Here is a 12,814-nt window from a genome sequence, read left to right as displayed (position 1 = left end):
ACCTGGTGTACGTGTATGTCTTTGTTACTTGGTGTCTTTGTCTGTCTTTGTTACTGGGTGTCAGTGTCTGTCTTCGTTACTTGGTGTCAGTGTTTGTCTTTGTTACTGGGTGTCAGTGTCTGTCTTTGTGACTTGGTGTCAGTGTATGTCTTTGTTACTTGGTGTAAGTGTGTGTCTGTGTTACTGGGTATCATTGCATGTCTTTGCTACATGGTGACAGTGTATGTCTGTGTTACTTGGTGTAAGTGTGTGTCTTTGTTACTTGGTGTAATTGTATGTCTTTGTTACTTGTTGTCAGTGAATGTCTGTGTTACTTGGCGTAAATGTATGTCTGTGTTACTTGGTGTCAGTGTATGTCTTTGTTACTTGGTGTAAGTGTGTGTCTGTGTTCCTTGGTGTAAGTGTGTGTCTGTGTTACTTGGTAAAAGTGTATGTCTTTGTTTCTTGGTGTAGTGTGTGTCTGTGTTACTGGGTAACAGTGTATGTCATTGTTACTGTGTATCAGTGTGTGTTACTGGGTGTCAGTGTGTGTCTGTGTTACTTGGTGTCAGTGTGTGACTGTGTTACATGGTGTCAGTGTGTGTGTTTGTGTTACCGTGTGTCAGTGTGTGTCTGTGTTACTGGGTATCAGTGTATGTCTTTGTTACTTGGTGTCAGTGTCTGTCTTTGTTAATGGGTGTCAGTGTCTGTCTTCGTTAATTGGTGTCAGTGTTTGTCTTTGTTACTGGGTGTCAGTGTCTGTCTTTGTGACTTGGTGTCAGTGTATGTCTTTGTTACTTGGTGTCAGTGTATGTCTGTGTTCTGGGGTATCAGTGTATATCTTTGTGACTTGGTGTAAGTGTGTGTCTGTGTTACTGGGTATCATTGAATGTCTTTGCTACATGGTGACAGTGTATGTCTGTGTTACTTGGTGTAAGTGTGTGTCTTTGTTACTTGGTGTAATTGTATGTCTTTGTTACTTGGTGTCAGTGTATGTCTGTGTTACTTGGTGTAAGTGTATGTCTGTGTTACTTGGTGTCAGTGTATGTCTTTGTTACTTGGTGTAAGTGTGTGTCTGTGTTACTTGGTGTAAGTGTGTGTCTGTGTTACTTGGTAAAAGTGTATGTCTTTGTTACTTCGTGTATGTGTGTGTCTGTGTTCCTGGGTGTCAGTGTATGTCTTTGTTACTTGGTGTAATTGTATGTCTTTGTTACTTGGTGTCAGTGTATGTCTTTGTTACTTGGTGTAAGTGTGTGTCTGTGTTACTGGGTATCAGTGTATGTCTTTGTTACTTGGTGTCAGTGTATGTCTGTGTTACTTGGTGAACGTGTGTGTCTGTGTATCAGTGTATGTCTTTGTCACTAGGTGTCAGTGTATGTCTTTGTTACTGGGTGTCATTGTGTGTCTTTGTGACTTGGTGTCAGTGTATGTCTGTGTTACTGGGGGTCAGTGTGTGTCTGTGTTACTGGGGTTCTGTGTGTGTTTCTAAATGGGTGTCAGTGTGTGTCTGTGTTACTAGGTATCAGTGTCTGTCTTCGTTACTTGGTGTAAGTGTGTGTCTTTGTTACTTGGTGTAATTGTGTGTCTTTGTTACTTGGTGTCAGTGTCTGTCTGTGTTACTTGGTGTAAGTGTGTGCCTTTGTTACTTGGTGTCCGTGTGTGTCTGTGTTACTGGGTGTCAGTGTATGTCTTTGTTATTTGGTGTCAGTGTGTGTCTGTGTTACTGGGTATCAGTGCATGTCTGTGTTACTGGGGGTCAGTGTATATCTGTGTTACTTGGTGTAAGTGTGTGTCTTTGTTACTTGGTGTCAGTGTGTGTCTGTGTTACTTGGTGTAAGTGTATGTCTTTGTTACTTGGTGTAGTGTGTGTCTGTGTTACTGGGTAACAGTGTATGTCATTGTTACTGTGTATCAGTGTGTGTTACTGGGTGTCAGTGTGTGTCTGTGTTACTTGGTGTCAGTGTGTGTCTGTGTTACATGGTGTCAGTGTGTTTGTTTGTGTTATCGTGTGTCAGTGTGTGTCTGTGTTACTGGGTATCAGTGTATGACTTTGTTACTTGGTGTTAGAGTCTGTCTTTGTTAATGGGTGTCGGTGTCTGTCTTCGTTACTTGGTGTCAGTGTTTGTCTTTGTTACTGGGTGTCAGTGTCTGTCTTTGTGACTTGGTGTCAGTGTATGTCTTTGTTACTTGGTGTCAGTGTATGTCTGTGTTCTGGGGTATCAGTGTATATCTTTGTGACTTGGTGTAAGTGTGTGTCTGTGTTACTGGGTATCATTGCATGTCTTTGCTACATGGTGACAGTGTATGTCTGTGTTACTTGGTGTAAGTGTGCGTCTTTGTTACTTGGTGTAATTGTATGTCTTTGTTACTTGGTGTCAGTGTATGTCTGTGTTACTTGGTGTAAGTGTATGTCTGTGTTACTTGGTGTCAGTGTATGTCTTTGTTACTTGGTGTAAGTGTGTGTCTGTGTTACTTGGTGTAAGGGTGTGTCTGTGTTACTTGGTAAAAGTGTATGTCTTTGTTACTTGGTGTATGTGTGTGTCTGTGTTCCTGGGTGTCAGTGTATGTCTTTGTTACTTGGTGTCAGTGTATGTCTTTGTTACTTGGTGTAATTGTATGTCTTTGTTACTTGGTGTCAGTGTATGTCTTTGTTACTTGGTGTAAGTGTGTGTCTGTGTTACTGGGTATCAGTGTATGTCTTTGTTACTTGGTGTCAGTGTATGTCTGTGTTACTTGGTGTACGTGTGTGTCTGTGTGTCAGTGTATGTCTTTGTGACTAGGTGTCAGTGTATGTCTTTATTACTGGGTGTCATTGCGTGTCTTTGTGACTTGGTGTCAGTGTATGTCTGTGTTACTGGGGGTCAGTGTGTGTCTGTGTTACTGGGGTTCTGTGTGTGTTTCTAAATGGGTGTGTGTGTGTCTGTGTTACTAGGTATCAGTGTCTGTCTTTGTTACTTGGTGTAAGTGTGTGTCTTTGTTACTTGGTGTAATTGTGTGTCTTTGATACTTGGTGTCAGTGTATGTCTGTGTTACTTGGTGTAAGTGTGTGCCTTTGTTACTTGGTGTCCGTGTGTGTCTGTGTTACTGGGTATCAGTGTATGTCTTTGTTATTTGGTGTCAGTGTGTGCCTGTGTTACTGGGTATCAGTGCATGTCAGTGTTAGTGGGGGTCAGTGTATAACTGTGTTACTTGGTGTAAGTGTGTGTCTTTGTTACTTGGTGTCAGTGTGTGTCTGTGTTACTTGGTGTAAGTGTATGTCTTTGTTACTTGGTGTAAGTGTGTGTCTGTGTTACTGGGTATCAGTGTATGTCTTTGTTACTTGGTGTCAGTGTATGTCTTTGTTACTTGGTGTCAGTGTATGTCTTTGTTACTTGGTGTAAGTGTATGTGTGTGTTACTGGGGGTCAGTGTGTGTCTGTGTTACTGGGGGTCAGTGTGTGTTTCTAACTGGGTGTCAGTGTGTGTCTGTGTTACTTGGTGTCAGTGTATGTCTTTGTTACTTGGTGTCAGTGTATGTCTTTGTTACTTGGTGTAAGTGTGTGTCTTTGTTACTTGGTGTCAGTGTGTGTCTGTGTTCCTGGGTGTCAGTGTATGTCTTTGTTACTTGGTGTAATTGTATGTCTTTGTTACTTGGTATCAGTGTTTGTCTTTGTTACTTGGTGTCAGTGTATGTCTGTGTTACTTGGTGTACGTGTGTGTCTGTGTATCAGTGTATGTCTTTGTGACTAGGTGTCAGTGTATGTCTTTGTTACTGGGTGTCATTGTGTGTCTTTGTGACTTGGTGTCAGTGTATGTCTGTGTTACTGGGGGTCAGTGTGTGTCTGTGTTACTGGGGTTCTGTGTGTGTGTCTAAATGGGTGTCAGTGTGTGTCTGTGTTACTGGGTATCAGTGTCTGTCTTTGTTACTTGGTGTAATTGTGTGTCTTTGTTACGTGGTGTCAGTGTGTGCCTTTGTTACTTGGTGTCCGTGTGTGTCTGTGTTACTGGGTGTCAGTGTATGTCTTTGTTATTTGGTGTCAGTGTGTGCCTGTGTTACTGGGTATCAGTGCATGTCTGTGTTACTGGGGGTCAGTGTATATCTGTGTTACTTGGTGTAAGTGTGTGTCTTTGTTACTTGGTGTCAGTTTGTGTCTGTGTTACTTGGTGTAAGTGTATGTCTTTGTTACTTGGTGTAAGTGTGTGTCTGTGTTACTGGGTATCAGTGTATGTCTTTGTTACTTGGTGTCAGTGTATGTCTTTGTTACTTGGTGTAAGTGTGTGTGTGTGTAACTGGGTATCAGTGTATGTCTGTGTTACTGGGGCTCAGTGTGTGTCTGTGTTACTGGGGGTCAGTGTGTGTTTCTAACTGGGTGTCAGTGTGTGTCTGTGTTACTTGGTGTCAGTGTATGTCTTTGTTACTTGGTGTCAGTGTATGTCTTTGTTACTTGGTGGAAGTGTGTGTCTTTGTTAATTGGTGTCAGTGTGTGTCTGTGTTCCTGGGTGTCAGTGTATGTCTTTGTTACTTGGTGTAATTGTATGTCTTTGTTACTTGGTGTCAGTGTATGACTTTGTTACTTGGTGTAAGTGTGTGTCTGTGTTACTGGGTATCAGTGTATGTCTTTGTTACATGGTGTCAGTGTATGTCTTTGTTACTGGGTGTCATTGTGTGTCTTTGTGACTTGGTGTCAGTGTATGTCTGTGTTACTGGGGGTCAGTGTGTGTCTGTGTTACTGGGGTTCTGTGTGTGTTTCTAAATGGGTGTCAGTGTGTGTCTGTGTTACTGGGTATCAGTGTCTGTCTTTGTTACTTGGTGTAATTGTGTGTCTTTGTTACTTGGTGTAATTGTGTGTCTTTGTTACTTGGTGTCAGTGTATGTCTGTGTTACTTGGTGTAAGTGTATGTCTTTGTTACTTGGTGTAAGTGTGTGTCTGTGTTACTTGGTGTAAGTGTGTGTCTGTTTTCCTGGGTATCAGTGTCTGTCTGTGTTCCTTGGTGTAAGTGTGTGTCTGTGTTACTGGGTATCAGTGTATGTCTTTGTTACTTGGTGTCAGTGTATGTCTGTGTTACTTGGTGTAAGTGTGTGTCTGTGTTACTGGGTGTCAGTGTGTGTCTGTGTTACCTGGTGTAAGTGTGTGTCTTTGTTACTTGGTGTCCGTGTGTGTCTGTGTTACTGGGTGTCTGTGTATGTCTTTGTCACTGGGTGTCAGTGTATGTCTTTGTTACTTGGTGTCATTGTGTGTCTTTGTGACTTGGTGTCAGTGTATGTCTGTGTTACTGGGGGTCAGTGTGTGTCTGTGTTACTGGGGTTCTGTGTGTGTTTCTAAATGGGTGTCAGTGTGTGTCTGTGTTACTGGGTATCAGTGTCTGTCTTTGTTACTTGGTTTAAGTGTGTGTCTGTGTTACTGGGTATCAGTGTATGTCTTTGTTACTTGGTGTCTGTGTATGTCTCTGTTACCTGGTGTCCGTGTGTGTCTGTGTATCAGTGTATGTCTTTGTTACTAGTTGTCAGTGTATGTCTTTGTTACTGGGTGTCATTGTGTGTCTTTGTGACTTGGTGTCAGTGTATGTCTGTGTTACTGGGGGTCAGTGTGTGTCTGTGTTACTGGGGTTCAGTGTGTGTTTCTAACTGGGTGTAAGTGTGTGTCTGTGTTACTGGGTATCAGTGTATGTCTTTGTTACTTGGTGTCAGTGTATGTCTGTGTTACTTGGTGTAAGTGTGTGTCTGTGTTACTGGGTGTCAGTGTGTGTCTGTGTAACTTGGTGTAAGTGTGTGTCTGTGTTACCTGGTGTAAGTGTGTGTCTTTGTTACTTGGTGTCCGTGTGTGTCTGTGTTACTTGGTGTAAGTGTTTGTCTTTGTTACTTGGTGTAAGTGTGTGTCTGTGTTACTTGGTGTAAGTGTGTGTCTGTTTTCCTGGGTATCAGTGTCTGTCTGTGTTCCTTGGTGTAAGTGTGTGTCTGTGTTACTGGGTATCAGTGTATGTCTTTGTTACTTGGTGTAAGTGTATGTCTGTGTTACTTGGTGTAAGTGTGTGTCTGTGTTACTGGGTGTCAGTGTGTGTCTGTGTAACTTGGTGTAAGTGTGTGTCTGTGTTACCTGGTGTAAGTGTGTGTCTTTGTTACTTGGTGTCCGTGTGTGTCTGTGTTACTGGGTGTCTGTGTATGTCTTTGTCACTGGGTGTCAGTGTATGTCTTTGTTACTTGGTGTAAGTGTATGTCTTTGTTACTTGGTGTCAGTGTATGTCTTTGTTACTTGGTTTAAGTGTGTGTCTGTGTTACTGGGTATCAGTGTATGTCTTTGTTACTTGGTGTCAGTGTATGTCTCTGTTACCTGGTGTCCGTGTGTGTCTGTGTATCAGTGTATGTCTTTGTGACTAGTTGTCAGTGTATGTCTTTGTTACTGGGTGTCATTGTGTGTCTTTGTGACTTGGTGTCAGTGTATGTCTGTGTTACTGGGGGTCAGTGTGTGTCTGTGTTACTGGGGTTCAGTGTGTGTTTCTAACTGGGTGTCAGTGTGTGTCTGTGTTACTTGGTGTAAGTGTATGTCTTTGTTACTTGGTGTAAGTGTGTGTCTGTGTTACTTGGTGTAAGTGTGTGTCTGTTTTCCTGGGTATCAGTGTCTGTCTGTGTTCCTTGGTGTAAGTGTGTGTCTGTGTTACTGGGTATCAGTGTATGTCTTTGTTACTTGGTGTCAGTGTATGTCTGTGTTACTTGGTGTAAGTGTGTGTCTGTGTTACAGGGTGTCAGTGAGTGTCTGTGTAACTTGGTGTAAGTGTGTGTCTGTGTTACCTGGTGTAAGTGTGTGTCTTTGTTACTTGGTGTCCGTGTATGTCTGTGTTACTGGGTGTCTGTGTATGTCTTTGTCACTGGGTGTCAGTGTATGTCTTTGTTACTTGGTGTCATTGTGTGTCTTTGTGACTTGGTGTCAGTGTATGTCTGTGTTACTGGGGGTCAGTGTGTGTCTGTGTCACTGGGGTTCTGTGTGTGTTTCCAAATGGGTGTCAGTGTGTGTCTGTGTTACTGGGTATCAGTGTCTGTCTTTGTTACTTGGTGTAATTGTGTGTCTTTGTTACTTGGTGTAATTGTGTGTCTTTGTTACTTGGTGTCAGTGTATGTCTGTGTTACTTGGTGTAAGTGTTTGTCTTTGTTACTTGGTGTAAGTGTGTGTCTGTGTTACTTGGTGTAAGTGTGTGTCTGTTTTCCTGGGTATCAGTGTCTGTCTGTGTTCCTTGGTGTAAGTGTGTGTCTGTGTTACTGGGTATCAGTGTATGTCTTTGTTACTTGGTGTCAGTGTATGTCTGTGTTACTTGGTGTAAATGTGTGTCTGTGTTACTGGGTGTCAGTGTGTGTCTGTGTAACTTGGTGTACGTGTGTGTCTGTGTTACCTGGTGTAAGTGTGTGTCTTTGTTACTTGGTGTCCGTGTGTGTCTGTGTTACTGGGTGTCTGTGTATGTCTTTGTCACTGGGTGTCAGTGTATGTCTTTGTTACTTGGTGTAAGTGTATGTCTTTGTTACTTGGTGTCAGTGTATGTCTTTGTTACTTGGTTTAAGTGTGTGTCTGTGTTACTGGGTATCAGTGTATGTCTTTGTTACTTGGTGTCAGTGTATATCTCTGTTACCTGGTGTCCGTGTGTGTCTGTGTATCAGTGTATGTCTTTGTGACTAGTTGTCAGTGTATGTCTTTGTTACTGGGTGTCATTGTGTGTCTTTGTGACTTGGTGTCAGTGTATGTCTGTGTTACTGGGGGTCAGTGTGTGTCTGTGTTACTGGGGTTCAGTGTGTGTTTCTAACTGTGTGTCAGTGTGTGTCTGTGTTACTGGGTATCAGTGTCTGTCTTTGTTACTTGGTGTAAGTGTGTGTCTTTGTTACTTGGTGTAATTGTGTGTCTTTGATACTTGGTGTCAGTGTATGTCTGTGTTACTTGGTTTAAGTGTATGTCTTTGTTACTTGGTGTAAGTGTGTGTCTGTGTTACTTGGTGTAAGTGTGTGTCTGTTTTCCTGGGTACCAGTGTCTGTCTTTGTTACTTGGTGTCAGTGTATGTCTGTGTTACTTGGTGTAAGTGTGTGTCTGTGTTACTGGGTATCAGTGTATGTCTTTGTTACTTGGTGTCAGTGGATGTCTGTGTTACTTGGTGTAAGTGTGTGTTTGTGTTACTGGGTGTCAGTGTGTGTCTGTGTTACTTGGTGTAAGTGTGTGTCTTTGTTACTTGGTGTCCGTGTGCGTCTGTGTTACTGGGTGTCAGTGTATGTCTTTGTTACTGGGTGTCAGTGTATGTCTTTGTTACTTGGTGTCATTGTGTGTCTGTGTTCCTGGGTGTCAGTGTATGTCTTTGTTACTTGGTGTCAGTGTATGTCTTTGTTACTTGGTGTAAGTGTATGTCTTTGTGACTTGGTGTCAGTGTATGTCTTTGTTACTTGATGTAAGTGTGTGTCTGTGTTACTGGGTATCAGTGTATGTCTTTGTTACTTGGTGTCAGTGTATGTCTGTGTTACTTGGTGTACGTGTGTGTCTGTGTATCAGTGTATGTCTTTGTGACTAGGTGTCAGTGTATGTCTTTGTTACGGGGTGACATTGTGTGTCTTTGTGACTTGGTGTCAGTGTATGTCTGTGTAACTGGGTATCAGTGTCTATCTTTGTTACTTGGTGTACCTGTGTGTCTTTGTTACTTGGTGTAATTGTATGTCTGTGTTACTTGGTGTAAGTGTATGTCTTTGTTACTTGGTGTAAGTGTGTGTCTGTGTTACTTGGTGTAAGTGTGTGTCTGTTTTCCTGGGTATCAGTGTCTGTCTTTGTTACTTGGTGTCAGTGTATGTCTGTGTTACTTGGTGTAAGTTTGTGTCTGTGTTACTGGGTGTCAGTGTGTGTCTGTGTTACTTGGTGTAAGTGTGTGTCTTTGTTACTTGGTGTCCGTGTGTGTCTGTGTTACTGGGTGTCAGTGTATGTCTTTGTTACTGGGTGTCAGTGTTTGTCTTTATTACTTGGTGTAAGTGTGTGTCTGTGTTACTGGGTATCAGTGTCTGTCTTTGTTACTTGGTGTAAGTGTGTGTCTGTGTTACTGGGTATCAGTGTATGTCTTTGTGACTTGGTGTCAGTGTATGTCTTTGTTACTGGGTGTCAGTGTATGTCTTTGTTACTTGGTGTCAGTGTATGTCAAAATACTTGGTGAAAGTGTATGTCTTTGTTACTTGGTGTAATTGGCTGTCTTTGTTACTTGGTGTAAGTGTATGTCTTTGTTACTTGGTGTCAGTGTATGTCTGTGTTACTTGGTGTAAGTGTGTGTCTTTGTTACTTGGTGTAAGTGTATGTCTTTGTTACTTGGTGTCAGTGTATGTTTGTCTTACTGGGTATCAGTGGGTGTCAGTGTGTGTCTGTGACACTAGGTGTCAGTATTTAGTTTAGTTTAGAGATACAGCACTAAAACAGGCCCTTCGGCCCACCGAGTCTGTGCCGACCATCAACCACCCATTTATACTAATCCTACACGAATCCCATATTCCAATACCATCCCCACCAGTCCTTATATATTTCCCTACCACCTACCTGTACTAGGGGCAGTTTATGATGGCCAATTAACCTACCAACCTGCAAGTCTTTGGCATGTGGGATGAAATCGGAGCACCCGGAGGAAACCCACGCAGGGGGAATTCAGAGCTGGATAACGCCTGTAAAATCAGCCTAAAAAGGAAATAGAAAACACCCACCGTGGGCTCAAACTCAAAAACTTGAGATTCAGAGTTTCATGCTTTCATCGACTGAGCTCACCAGGCCTGAGACAGTGTCCCCATCCCATCTGTTATTGGACGGTGCAGCTGTTGGCTCCACCCCAGGGGCTGAATTTGTTCTGTAAACCATGAAGCAGCTTCCTCTCAAATCCCAGGTTTTTCAGTAAATCCTCTTAAAAAGCCCCAAAGTGTGATATATTCCTCTCACTCATCCAGAATAAAAGTTACATCTTTTGCTCTTTTTACCTTCCAAACATTGACTTCTATTTTGCTCAGCATTTATTTCTCTTTCCTTTTTATGTTGTGCATTTCCTAATAAACATTTCTTTTCAATTATTTATGAGGGATGAAATGAACAGAAAAGATTTTCTGCAATGGTACCGGGGTGTGGGACAGAGTGAGTGGTTCGGATCTGGAATACACTGCCTGAGAGTGTGCTGGAGGCAGATTCAATCGTGGCTTTCAAAAGGGAATTGGATAAACACCTGAATAGAGAAAATTTGCAGGGCTACAATGAAAGGGCAGAGGAGTGGAATTAGCTGATTTGCTCTTGCAAAGAGCTGTCATGGACATGATGGACTGTATGGTCTCCTTCTGGACTGTAACCATTTGATTCCTTGATTCTAACTCTGTCAAAGTTGTTCTGAACTTGCTCTGCTCCAAGGAGAACAACACCAGCTTTTCCAGTGTCTGCACATAACTGAAGTTATGAGGAACCATGGGGAACCCACTGTAAACCTTCCTCCAGACAGAAATACAACTGTTCACCACCACACTGTGACCCAGCTGTTCACATGATTTGGATGCGGGGACCAAATGTCGTATTTCCAAGTTTGCAGATGACACAAAACTAGGTGGGAATGTGTGTTGTGAGGAAGTTGCAAAGCGGCTTCAAGGGAATTTGGACAGACTTAGTGAGTGGACAAGAAAGTGGCACATGAAATATAATGTGTAAAAATGTGAGGTTATCCACTTTGGTAGGAGAAACAGATGTGCAGATTATTTGTTAAATGGTAAGAGTGTGAATGTACAAAGGGGCCTGGGTGTCCTTGTCAATAAGTGACTGAAAGCTAACATGCAGGTGCAGCAAGCAATTAGGAAGGCTAATGATATGTTCGAGGATATGCAAGAGGATTTGAGTACAGGAGTAGTGAAGCCTTGCTTCAATTGTATATAACCTTGGTTGGTCTACACTTTGGAATACTGTGTGAAGTTTTGTTCCCCTTACCTTCGGAAGGATATCATTGCCATAGAGGGAGTGCAACGAAGGTTCACCAGACTTGTTCCCGGGATGGCGGGACTGTCAAATGAAGAGAGATTGGGGAAACTGGGCCTGTATTCTCTAGAGTTTTGAAGAATGAGAGGTGATCTCATTGAAACTTACAAAATATTTGAAGGGATAGACAGGTAGATGAAGCTAAGATGTTTCCCCCGGTTGAGGAGTCTAAAACCAGGGGACACAATTTCAACATAAGGGGAAAGCCACTTCGGACAGAGATGAGGAGAAATTTCTTTACTCAGTGGGTTGTGAATCTTTGGAATTCTCTACCTCAGAGGGCTGTGGAAGCTCAGTCATTGCGTATGTTTAAAGCAGAGATTGACAGATTTCTAAATACAAATGACATAGGGGAGATGGAGAGAGTGTGGGAAAAAGGCATTGAAGTGGACAATCAGTCATCATCATATTGAATGGCAGTGTGGGCTCGACGGGCTGAATGGCCTACTCCTGCTCCTATGTTCCTATCAGTCTGCAAACTTCATATGCATGCTGTCATTGTCCCTTTTATTCCATGGGCTTCAGTTTTACTGGCAGTCTAGTATGTGACATCATCAAGAAGGTTTTTAATAATTTAAATAAGGAGAAATTGTTTCCAGTGGCAAAAAGGTCAGTAACCAGAGGATGTATTTATCAGGTGATTGAGAAAAGAACCAGAGGCGAAATGAGGAATGATTTTTTATACAGTGATGTGTTGTGATCTGGAATGCACTGTCTGATCAGGACTTGAAAGCAGCTTCAGTCGTAACTTTGAAAAGCAATTGGGATAAATACTGGAAGGAAAAATGTACAGATTACAGGAGACAGCACTGACACAATGGACCAAATGGTCTCCTTCTTTGGGTATCATTCTCTGGTTTTATGAACATAATGTTGATACAATTCGCTGAGTTGGAAGGGAAGTGAACCCAGATTCCGGGTATTCTAAACACCAGACCCAAACCAACAGAACAAGCCCGTTGTTTAATCTCTGTTTTTCACACCAGCTTCTCCTCGCTCTTTCTGTGTTTCCAGCCTGGTCTGTTCCTCTGACCTTCATTCCTGACACTCTATTGAGAATGGCCAACTCACTGCACCTCTCACTTACACCGTCATTCCATCCCTTCACCCACTTCCAAACCTCTCTGTTCAACAGTACCTCACATCTGCTCCTCTGCTCCATTAATATAACAGGAAAACATTTTCAAACAGACATTTCCAGACAGTGAACGTTCCAGTAAGACAAGGTAAAGATCAGATTCATTCACTTTAAACACAGAGAGAGCAGCTCTCCCTGTTCAGTCTAAGGAGCAGATGTAGTTTCACTCCCATTAGTCTTGGAGACATGGGCCAGAATTTTAAGGGACCGTTGGAGACGGGAATGGAGGCCGGGGAGGGGGAGGGGGGGAGTATAAAATAGGGATGGAAGACGTTGGACCTGATTTTTCTGTCGGCGGCTGACATGGAGGGCAGACTTCGCACATCCACACGGCAAGAAGGCATTTAAAGTATTTATGAATCCAATTATCAGCAATTTTATTCACTGGATCCAATTGAACTAATAGCACACGGGAACCACGGGGCGTCAGAGCCTCGCCTGGTTAAAGGAGGCAACTGGGAGGTGGGAGCTGAGTGTTGGCTTCACTGGGAAGCTATCGGGTGAGGCAGCGTCACTTGGCAGTAAGGGTGAAGGGGGAAAGGGCATGGGGAAACACTGTCAGGAGTGGGGGCCAATGTGCCAGCTCTGCAGAGGGAACAACACCAGGGTGCCATTGGGGCAGTGCCACTTCATTGAGGATGACAAATGAGGTAAATGTGGCTGGGTGTTGTTTACTGTGCAGGCCTTGCACTCAGGGAGGGGCAACCTGTCATGGGCCTGAT

Source organism: Heterodontus francisci, unplaced genomic scaffold (assembly GCF_036365525.1).
Source record: "Heterodontus francisci isolate sHetFra1 unplaced genomic scaffold, sHetFra1.hap1 HAP1_SCAFFOLD_43, whole genome shotgun sequence".
Lineage (NCBI taxonomy): Eukaryota > Metazoa > Chordata > Chondrichthyes > Heterodontiformes > Heterodontidae > Heterodontus > Heterodontus francisci.
Note: the sequence above shows the minus strand (reverse complement) of the source record.